Source organism: Oncorhynchus tshawytscha, linkage group LG05 (assembly GCF_018296145.1).
Source record: "Oncorhynchus tshawytscha isolate Ot180627B linkage group LG05, Otsh_v2.0, whole genome shotgun sequence".
NCBI classification, from domain to species: domain Eukaryota; kingdom Metazoa; phylum Chordata; class Actinopteri; order Salmoniformes; family Salmonidae; genus Oncorhynchus; species Oncorhynchus tshawytscha.
In genome coordinates this window covers 35,675,171-35,683,300 of record NC_056433.1, presented here as the reverse complement: position 1 = coordinate 35,683,300, position 8,130 = coordinate 35,675,171, and positions in this window count along the sequence as shown.

Genomic DNA, 8,130 nt, shown 5'->3' with positions numbered 1-8,130 from the left:
CATCATGTCACAAGAATCTTCATTTTTATTCGAAAGGAGCATCAATCTCATTACCGTGCACTTCCATCCACCATGTGAAGTTCACTTATTTCATCTGTAGCCCAGGAGCGTAGCCATAATTAGTCTTTTTTTTTTTTTGATAGGCCTAGAAAAATTTGGATACTCTTTTTTTTCTACTTAATTTATCTTGCGACTTGCACCGTATATCATTTCGTAATACAATCGTTTTATACTAGTGCATAGTACTTAGAGCAACCTCGTTGCATATACAAATAATGACCTATCCCAGCGTATTAAAATAAAACTCACTTTAGAACAGTTGCCAATTTGCCAACAACAAACTCCTCTTCAGACACACTTTAATCTCGATGGGCAAACAAGCCTATATTTGATGTTACAATTTATACCATGGTGGGCAGTATTATAAAATGGTACCGAACCTTTAGTAGACATAAATCATAAGTAGAGGTCGGCCGATTTTAATTAGGGCCGATTGTTTTTTTCCCCAGTTTCAAAACAATCGGTAATCGGCATTTTTGGACGCCAATTATATTGCAATCTATGAGGTGAGTGCAGGCAGCAAGGAGCCATGGTAAATTGCTAGCTAGCATTAAACTTATTTTATAGAAACAATCTTAACATAATCACTAGTTAACTACACATGGTTGATGATATTACTAGTTTAACTAACTTGTCCTGCGTTGCATATAATCAATGCTGTGCCTGAAATTGTCACTTCTCTTGCGTTCAGTGAAAGCAGAGTCGGGGTATATGCAGCAGTTTGGGTCACCTGGCTCGTTGAGAACTGTGTGAAGACCATTTCTTCAGAGACCGTAATAAATTTGCCAGAGTTTTACATAATTATGACAATATTGAAGGTTGTGCAATATTTAGACTTAGGGTTGTCACCCGTTTTGATAAAATACGGAACGGTTCCGTATTTCACTGAAAGAATAACGGTTTTGTTTTCGAAATGATCGATTCTGGATTTGACCATATTAATGACCTTGTGTGTTTTATTATATTAAAATTAAGTCTATGATTTGATATTCGATAGCGACGGTAGGCAGCAGCAGGCTGGTAAGCATTCATTTAAACCGCACTTTCCTGCGTTTGCCAGCAGCTCTTCGCAATGCTTGAAGCACAGCTCTGTTTATGACTTCAAATCTATCAACTCCCGAGATTAGGCTGGCAATACTATAGTGCCTATAAGAATATCCAATAGGCAAAGGTCTATGAAATACAAATGGTATAGAGAGAAATAGTCCTATAATAACTACAACCTAAAAGTTCTTAACTGGGAATATTGAAGTCTCATGTTAAAAGGAACCACCAGCTTTCATATGTTCTCATGTTCTGAGCAAGGAACTTAAACGTTAGCTTTTTTACATGGCACATATTGCTTTCTTCTCCAACACTGTGTTTTTGCATTATTTAAACCAAATTGAACACGTTTCATTATTTGAGACAAAATATATTTTATTTAACATCAGAACAAATGCATTTATATAGCCCTTCGTACATCAGCTGATATCTCAAAGTGCTGTACAGAAACCTAGCCTAAAACCCCAAACAGCAAGCAATGCAGGTGTAGAAGCACAGTGGCTAGGAAAAACTCCCTAGAAAGGCCAAAACCTAGAGAGGAACCAGGCTCTGAGGGGTGGCCAGTCCTCTTCTGGCTGTGCCAGGTGGAGATTATAACAGAACATGGCCAAGATGTTCAAATGTTCATAAATGACCAGCATGGTCAGATAATAATCACAGTAGTTGTCGAGGGTGCAGCAAGTCGGCACCTCAGGAGTAAATGTCAGTTGGCTTTTCATAGCCGATCATTAAAAAGTATCTCTACCACTTCTGCTGTCTCTAGAGAGTTGAAAACAGCATGTCTGGGATAGGTAGCACGTCCGGTGAACAGGTCAGGATTCCATAGCTGCAGACAGAACAGTTGAAACGGGAGCAGAAGCACAGCCAGGTGGACTGGGGACAGCAAGGAGTCCTCATGCCAGGTAGTCCTGAGGCATGGTCCTAGGGCTCAGGTCCTCTGAGAGAGCGAAAGAGAGAGCATGAGCATACTTAAATTCACACAGGACACCGGATAAGACAGGAGAAGTACTCCAGATATAACAAACTGACTCTAGCCCCCTGACACAAACTACTGCAACATAAATACTGAAGGCTGAGACAGGAGGGGTCAGGAGACACTGTATTATATTATGCTAAAATAAGTGTTCGTTGTTCATTCAGTATTGTTGTAATTGTCATTTATTACAAATATATAAAAATCGTCAGATTAATCGGTACCAACTTTTTTTTGGTCCTCCAATAATCGGTATCGGTATTGAAAAATCATAATATGGTGATGATTTCATCATAATCCAATTTATCTGAGTTCCACCTCAAAAGACAGCAAACTGAAGTGGTTCAGCCGGGCGCTTGTCATTGAAGTGCGAAGACGATTTTTAAAATCCTAGTTGTGTCTCCACACTGCATGATGTCATTGGAAGTGTGACAATGATCCTTAACAGAGTTTATATTAGGGAAAATATCATCAGGGCAGCTGTCGAGTACACTCATTATGGAGGAAAAGTCACTCTTTCCCATGTTCATTTTGCGACTCAACTGCTGAATAAAAACAGTGAATTCAGCATCCTCAATTGATATTGCATAATGATCGCATGTGGTTTTGCAGCTGCTCTTTAAGGCCGCAGGTTTGGTAGTCTTTGGAAAAGGAGGCTGCCGCTTGCATGATTTGTATGTGTATTCTTGAAATCTTGAGTTCAACTCAGTAATCTGTCTGTCTAGAATATTGTTACAAAGTTGCCTCAGGTCACTGTCACTCTTGATGCTGAATGTTTTCCCTAATGAAGTTGACTACACTGTAATCAGCAGTTTCCATAAACCCAACAGCATTTTCTTTAATCATTCTACAATGAATGCATCGGATGCACACATCAATAAGTTCTCGTTTAGATTCCCTTGCATTTCAAAGATGGTACAAAACAATACAAAACTGTTGTTTTTTCTTTTGTGTTATCTTTTACCAGATCTATATTCTCCTACATAACTTTCACATTTCCACAAACTTCAAAATGTTTCCTTTCAAATGGTACCAAGAATATGCATATACTTGCTACAGGCAGTTAGATTTGGGCATGTCATTTTAGGCGAAAATTGGGGAAAAGGGGCGGATCCTTAGGCCTGTTTTCTATTTCTGAGTCGTACTTTGAGATGAAATTTAAGATTTCTAAAAAATGACCATAGATTGCCTCTTCAGTTTCTCTATGCCCTCTGAGTGGAATATCCTGCTTTGCACACATTAAAACAATATCTACGACCACTTAAACGTGCACTTTTTTCTATAAAATCCATGTTTGCATCACCATGCATTTGGTTCAACACAGTCCCACGACTTCTAGGCCCATGGGTCCAGTTTTTAAATCCTTCTCATATAAATCTGAATTCGACATTTGCCCCAGGAAAGTGCCTACAAAACTTACAATAAATTATATATTTCGCTTTACTATACTCAATCCACACGAACTGGTCATAACACCTTGAAGAGAAGCTGCATAATTTGCCAGCTTTTGGGAACTTTGCTAGCTTTTGGTTGACATGCTGGTTCATCAACGGGAGACAAATCTGTCGGTGGACCTACTGCTGGTTCACCGCAGCATCAAGAACGAGAGGAGACCGTGGGGTAGGCAAGCATGCCTGGCTCAACGTGGCATTGGCGGTTGTGATTGCGGTTGTTTCAATCCTGGCGCCACCTGTTAAATGTTTCATTCAGGAAGCTATCGGTAGATTGATCCAAATTATTTCCTGGCACACACTCCTTTTACACACTCCATTTGGTTTACCATTGCTAGAACTACTAAATTACCTTAGCTGGTGAGTCGATTCGAGTAAACTAGCGTGGTAGAGTGTGCTAGTTTAAGCGCTACAAAGGTTAGCCATGTGACGTTGCCAGGTTGTTGCGGTAAACCATCGTATGGCATTTTTTTAGGCCTTTCACTGGCTGCGCGGCTGCTATAAACAGCATGTTTTTTTGAGTGGTAGTGGAAGGACCACACAACATCACGTTATTCAAAGTTTACTGCGATATAATGGCTATTATATTCATATTTGCGCATAAAGACGTTTCCACCGGCATTTCTAATATAACTAATTGTACAGATACGAAAACATCTCACCTTAACTAGTGTATTTTCTTTTGTCGACATTTGGAAAGTTTACTGACATTTTGCTGTTTCCATCATGTTTTTATCCGAAATGTGCATTATTCACATAAAAAGGTTTAATGGGATTTCTACAAATGTATTTTGTGCTGACAGGTCTCTGTTAGTATTTCAGTGAGTATACATTACAATAATACAATTTGTGATGTTAGTGCCTAGACTTCTGCTCCCGAGTGGCGCAGCAGTCTAAGGCACTGCCTCTCCGTGCTAGAGGTGTCGTTACAGACCCTGGTTCGGTTCCAGGCTGTATCGCAACCGGTCGTGATTGGGAGTCCCATAGGGCGGTGCACAATTGGCCCCGCGTTGTTAGGGTTTGGCCGGGATAAGAATTTGTTCTTAACTGACCTGCCTAGTTAAATAAAGATAACATAAAAATGATGCAATGATGCACCCTGTTTTACATGGAATAAAGATTTCCATTGAATACTGCTGCTAAAGACACTTCTTCCTATGCCTCATCGATGAGCTCTATATATTGCAACTATAACTAAGTATAACAGATTCATGCTCTCTCAAGCATGAATCTGGGGGAAACAAGTTTTGTTGAGAAGTTGTAAATTTAGGAGTCAGACACCTTTTAGAGCCACCCTTTGATGAGTGGTTAAGCTTTGTGGTCCCTGAAGTTCTTGATTATATGTTCTTTAGGCCACAGAATAACACATGCGACTGGTACAGAACTTCATAAACAAGCTTTGACAAGGCTTTGCTGTTGTTAAAGTACAGAATTAGACATGGATGTATATGTTTATCATAAACATTTGACAACACTAGGTAGTCAGATTACCATGGGGTTTGCAATGTTTCTTTGGCTACAGAGCTTGCTTTTCTATTCATCAATAGCAGAGTCCTGACCAGGGTAAGAAGATTTTCTTAGCAATCCTAAATCTGCTGTCTGGTGGTTATTTTGGTTGTGAAAACCCTTTCATGTAGACATTGTGAACAGTAAAGCGGCAGAGTTTCAAACTTTAAGCAGTAAAACTGGTAATTGGCTGCCTAAGAAATTCCTATGTTTTGACAGACAGACCATGGTACTTGTTGCAAAATCCCAACAATAGAAATATGCTTCTGCTGTGCTGGCACAAAACTAATTACAGTGAGTTTCCCTTGACTGCATTGAACATGCTGAAAATTGGTATTGTGGGTTGATTATTTTGTTTCCTCAGCATGTTCATTCTTTCGGGATTAACCTTTACGGTCTTCATTTACATTGTCAGCAAGATTACCTTAATGTATGGAAAACAGACGGCATCCCCAGCCGCGCCCTCAGAGCATGCGCAGACCAGCTGGCCGGTGTGTTTACGGACATATTCAATCAATCCCTATACCAGTCTGCTGTTCCCACATGCTTCAAGAGGGCCACGATTGTTCCTGTTCCCAAGAAAGCTAAGGTAACTGAGCTAAACGACTACCGCCCCGTAGCACTCACATCCGTCATCATGAAGTGCTTTGAGAGACTAGTCAAGGACCATATCACCTCCACCCTACCTGACACCCTTGACCCACTCCAATTTGCTTACCGCCCAAATAGGTCCACAGACGATGCAATCTCAACCACACTGCACACTGCCCTAACCCATCTGGACAAGAGGAATACCTATGTGAGAATGCTGTTCATCGACTACAGCTCGGCATTCAACACCATAGTACCCTCCAAGCTCGTCATCAAGCTCGAGACCCTGGGTCTCGACCCCGCCCTGTGCAACTGGGTACTGGACTTCCTGACGGGCCGCCCCCAGGTGGTGAGGGTAGGCAACAACATCTCCTCCCCGCTGATCCTCAACACTGGGGCCCCACAAGGGTGCGTTCTGAGCCCTCTCCTGTACTCCCTGTTCACCCACGACTGCGTGGCCATGCACGCCTCCAACTCAATCATCAAGTTTGCGGACGACACAACAGTGGTAGGCTTGATTACCAACAACGACGAGACGGCCTACAGGGAGGAGGTGAGGGCCCTCGGAGTGTGGTGTCAGGAAAATAACCTCACACTCAACGTCAACAAAACTAAGGAGATGATTGTGGACTTCAGGAAACAGCAGAGGGAACACCCCCATCCACATCGATGGAACAGTAGTGGAGAGGGTAGCAAGTTTTAAGTTCCTCGGCATACACATCACAGACAAACTGAATTGGTCCACTCACACAGACAGCATCGTGAGGAAGGCGCAGCAGCGCCTCTTCAACCTCAGGAGGCTGAAGAAATTCGGCTTGTCACCAAAAGCACTCACAAACTTCTACAGATGCACAATCGAGAGCATCCTGGCGGGCTGTATCACCGCCTGGTATGGCAACTGCACCGCCCTCAACCGTAAGGCTCTCCAGAGGGTAGTGAGGTCTGCACAACGCATCACGGGGGCAAACTACCTGCCCTCCAGGACACCTACACCACCCGATGCTACAGGAAGGCCATAAAGATCATCAAGGACATCAACCACCCGAGCCACTGCCTGTTCACCCCGCTGCCATCCAGAAGGCGAGGTCAGTACAGGTGCATCAAAGCTGGGACCGAGAGACTGAAAAACAGCTTCTATCTCAAGGCCATCAGACTGTTAAACAGCCACCACTAACATTGAGTGGCTACTGCCAACACACTGTCAATGACACTGACTCTACTCCAGCCACTTTAATCATGGGAATTGATGGGAAATGATGTAAATATATCACTAGCCACTTTAAACAATGCTACCTTATATAATGTTACTTACCCTACATTGTTCATCTCATATGCATACGTTGATACTGTACTCTATATCATCGACTGCATCCTTATGTAATACATGTATCACTAGCCACTTTAACTATGCCACTTGGTTTACATACTTATCTCATATGTATATACTGTACTCGATATCATCTACTGTATCTTGCCTATGCTGCTCTGTACCATCACTCATTCATATATCCTTATGTACATATTCTTTATCCCCTTACACTGTGTATGACAGTAGTTTTTTTTGGAATTGTTAGTTAGATTACTTGCTCGTTATTACTGCATTGTCGGAACTAGAAGCACAAGCATTTCGCTACACTCGCATTAACATCTGCTAACCATGTGTATGTGACAAATAAAATTTGATTTGATTTGATTTGAACAACAATCTACATGAGAATTATACAGTTTTTTTATCAGTGGTTTGACAGATGCCACGGGAGGAGCTCCGACTGGGGAAAAATAGTTTTGAACGGTCAACCAACTCGGAATTCCAAGAGGGAAATTCTGGCATCTTTCTAGAGCTCTAACTGTCCTACCTGAAGATCACCAACGTTATGATTTTATCTGCTTTTTTTCTTTGAGTTCCCAATTGTTTTGCAGCATGTTTTTTTATATTTGATTTTTTAATATATATATATTTTAAATTAACAACAAATCAATACAGGAAGTACATGTGGGAACACAAGTATATATAAATAATATACAAAGGACAATTGGGCTAGGGGGTAAAATATTACATTACACAAGGACCTTTAAGGGACATACATACACTTATTATTCTAACAGCTTTTTTGTTAGTAGAGTATTTAATTGTCTTAAAATACAGTTCAATTTCCTTTTGTAAGGTAAGAAAATGTGGTGTTTTGTTTGTAAATGTACATTTGTGAATATGAAATTTGGCCAAAAGAATAATGAAATTAATTACATAAAAAATGTTCAGCTTATTTCTATGGTAGGCAAAGAATCCAAGCAGTACATCTCTCCACAACAGTGTAAGATTTTCATAAATGTGTTCAATTATAAATCTACTGATGTCTTGTCATAGTTTTCTTACATGAATACAATGCCAAAGAAGATGCAACACTGTTTCTGGGTGGCCATTACAAAAGGAGCAATTAGAGTTGATGTTTTCCTTAAACTTCTTCATGTAGTGGTTGGCAGGATAATATTTATGAATAATTTTAA